Consider the following 3,174-nt stretch of genomic DNA (forward strand, 5'->3'; position numbering starts at 1 on the left):
CCAGTGAGAGAGCGTAGTGTTCCTCCGATTTGCTAGTGTGATATCGTCGGTGATTGGTGTCCGCTGGGTGCAGGAGCCAGAGGGGCACAAAGAATGAACGGAAAGGGACCTGTGGATAGTTCTGGAAGGATTTTGCTATGAAGGAAAACTAAGGAATTGGGGTAGTAGCCGGGGGCTCCTGTGGTCGAGGGATGTTTTCTCAAGTTAGGAAATACTAAGGTGTGTCTGTCCGTGGGTGAGAATGATCCAGCAGAGGGGAAGCGGTTGGGAATTCGTGCAGGAGAGAGAGTGGTTGCAGCAGGAGCCAGGCCGGGAGCAGGCCTGGGGTGGAGGCGGGGGCAGCCAGCTTATGGGTCTTCCCAGGGTGCTCTAACAAACTACCCCGAACCTGGTGTCATGAAAACAACACACGCTTCTCCTTTTACAGCCTGGAGGGCAGAAGGCCGGATTGGTGTCACTGGACCGATAAAGTCAGATTGCCAGTATGGCCAAAGGTCCCTCTGGAGGCTCCAGGGAACCATCAGTCTCTTGCCTTTTCTGGCTTCCAGAGCTGCTTCTGGAGCTGCTTCCTTTGTTCTTTGTTGCTCCCTCCATTTTCAAAGGCGCGGGTGGCCGGGGTGAACATCTTCACATCTGTTTCTGCTCTGGTCACACAGCAGGGTGCTGACAGTTCACCCTGCTCCTCTCCTATGAGGACGTCTAGGGCCAACGGAGGCAGTCCAGAATAACCTCCCCCCGCCCCCCCCGAAGATCCTTAATGTAACTACACTTGTAAAGCCTCTTTTGTCCCAGAAGGTAACCCTTAGCTGACATGGACGGCCTCTGGAGTGCTATGGAGGACCTGCCTTGGCTTGGAGCGGGGAGACTTCCTTACTTCGTGTAACTGGAGGGAAAAGGACTCATGCGGGGCTTTGTAGATTTGGTGGCATGAAGATGAGGGAGTTTTTGTTTTTGGCTTCAACTTTCTGCAGGAAGTATTGACAACCGAGAGGGATGGTAACTCCAGGAGGGTGGGGAGGGGAGGGGAGGGGTCGAGGTCTGGAAGCAGTGCACAGAGTGGGGACTCCACCACATCTCAGCTTGGCCGGGGTCACTGTGAGAGGGCCTGGCCAGGCGGTGAGTATAGGGTGAGAATCCACGGGATCTAACCGGAAGGTGAGGGAAACATCGTAGCCAGGCGGCTTGCGAGGAGAGTGTGAGCAGAACAGGGTGTTGAGGGTTCAAGGGTGTTGAGGAGGGGACACTGAGCCAGTGAACTTTACGTACCGGAAGGGCGGGCAGGGTGGGGTGCCCTTAATGCAGATTTTGGAGACACTGTGATGTCCAGTTACGACAAGCTCTGGAGTTTCCCTTGGGGAGGGAGTCACTGGGGGACAGGACACGGGTCATCAGCCTGGATGCTGAAGGTGCTGGGAATGAAAACAGGGAAGACGTGGCCAGGAGCCAGAATCTTCAGTGAACAGGGAATGGGGAGCTACCCAGAAGAAGACTGGTGCTAGAAGTGCCCTGGTGACCGGAACCAGAAGAGCAGTCGGGGCCACGTTCAGCAGCTTCCTTCGAAAGGGATCTGGTGGTTTGCTGGAGGAAGGAGAAGTGACATGGGCGGAATAATGTGAGCAAGGAGGCCTGGGTTTTCTTCCCGACTCGGAGGTAGGTAGCCAAGGTATGAAAGACAAGTAGCTAACACTTGAGAGGACTCTCGTGTTTCCGTGTTTGCATTCAGATAAGTAAAGGAGAGAGGCTTTAAGAATGTGTGCTGATGCTTTGGTGGAAAAGTTTCGGAGGCCTGAGGTTCGAGGCACAGGGAAATGGGAGCCTAGCAAATATGGGACTTTTGGAGAGGATCTTTGTGCTTCCAGTGGTGAGTTTCACAGGACACAGAACTTTTGGAACTAAGGGCTTGGAGCGGTAGACTGAGGACTGCCTTTTATCCTGTAGGTGGGGGCTGGGGGAAGGTGTTCACAGCGAACTATCATGGTCAAAGGCAGGCCTTGGGAAAGTTAACTTTCCAGCCTGATAAGTGAAAGAGGCCCTTAGAAGCCACTGTACGGGCCAGGAGTAAGGTCTGATCAAGGTGTGCACATTGCAAATGGTGAAAAGAAAGGGGATTTGTCAAGAAATGCGGTGGGCTTGAATTACAGGAGATAAGGGAGAGGAGGGAGTGAGGAGGAGAAGGTTCCCAGGTGTTGAGTGTTAACTGGATGGTCTGGAGGGGACATTGATGGCTTGGTATTTGGCAAACCGCGGTCTTAGATTAAGCAGTGGCCAGAGCAGCGTTAATGACAGGTGAGCCATGGCGCGCTCCCCTTGCCGTGCCCGCAGTCACTACCTGGGATTCCCCAGGCTGCGGGCCCCAGGGGGCAACCGGTGAGTCTCCTGATAAAGCTTCAGGTCCCCAGGGCGAGGCCTAACCCTCAATTACGGCGTGCCGTCGGGCACGTGCGCAGGTGTGAACTGCGGTGCCCGATTCACACAAGTCGCACCTGGGTTCGCCTCGCAGCCCACGGGGCCAGGGCAGGCGCGTCCAGAGGCACCTGGGGGCCGCCAGGCGGGCGCCAGTGGAGGAGGACCCTGTGGGTTCTGTGTCCAAGAAGACCTGTAAGCGGCTCTCCTCTCAACCCGAGGTAGGGCGGGGCAGGGCGCGCCCCCAAGCTTTCGCTTGCAAAGTGGGTTTTCATCACACCCCTGGGCTTGGACCCAGAATCACAGTTGAGGTCCAAGAATTTGATTCATTCAAGTGTAAACCTCGCCCATTTCTGCTCAGTTTGCTGAATTCTGCTGACAGCAGCTCGCTCTTTCGCCTTTGTGTAGTCGAGGTGAACCGAGGCCGACACCGCCCTCGGTGGCCTCCGGGCCTGGCCTCTCTGACCCTCCAGTCCTGGGCGCAGCCCCACGCCAGAGCGGGCCCCGCGGGGCTTGGGGAGGCGCGGGGGCCCCGCGGGATTGGCCCAAGCCGTCCCTCTAGCCCTCAGGTGCAGGAGGCTGTCGGGGGCCGGGGGCCGGGGGCCGGGCCCACCCCTCCCCCGGGCTCCCAGCGAGGATCCCCAGGCGCGCGCGGGCCCGTCTGGGCCGGGGAGGCGGGCGCGCGCCGGAGGGCGGGGCCTCGGGGCGGGGCCTCGGGGCGGGGGGGCGGGGCCTCGGGGCGGGGCCTCGGGGCGGGGCGGCGCGGAGGGG

Source organism: Moschus berezovskii, chromosome 23 (assembly GCF_049115385.1).
Source record: "Moschus berezovskii isolate FMDL1 chromosome 23, NW_MosBer_1.0, whole genome shotgun sequence".
Classification (NCBI taxonomy): Eukaryota; Metazoa; Chordata; class Mammalia; order Artiodactyla; family Moschidae; genus Moschus; species Moschus berezovskii.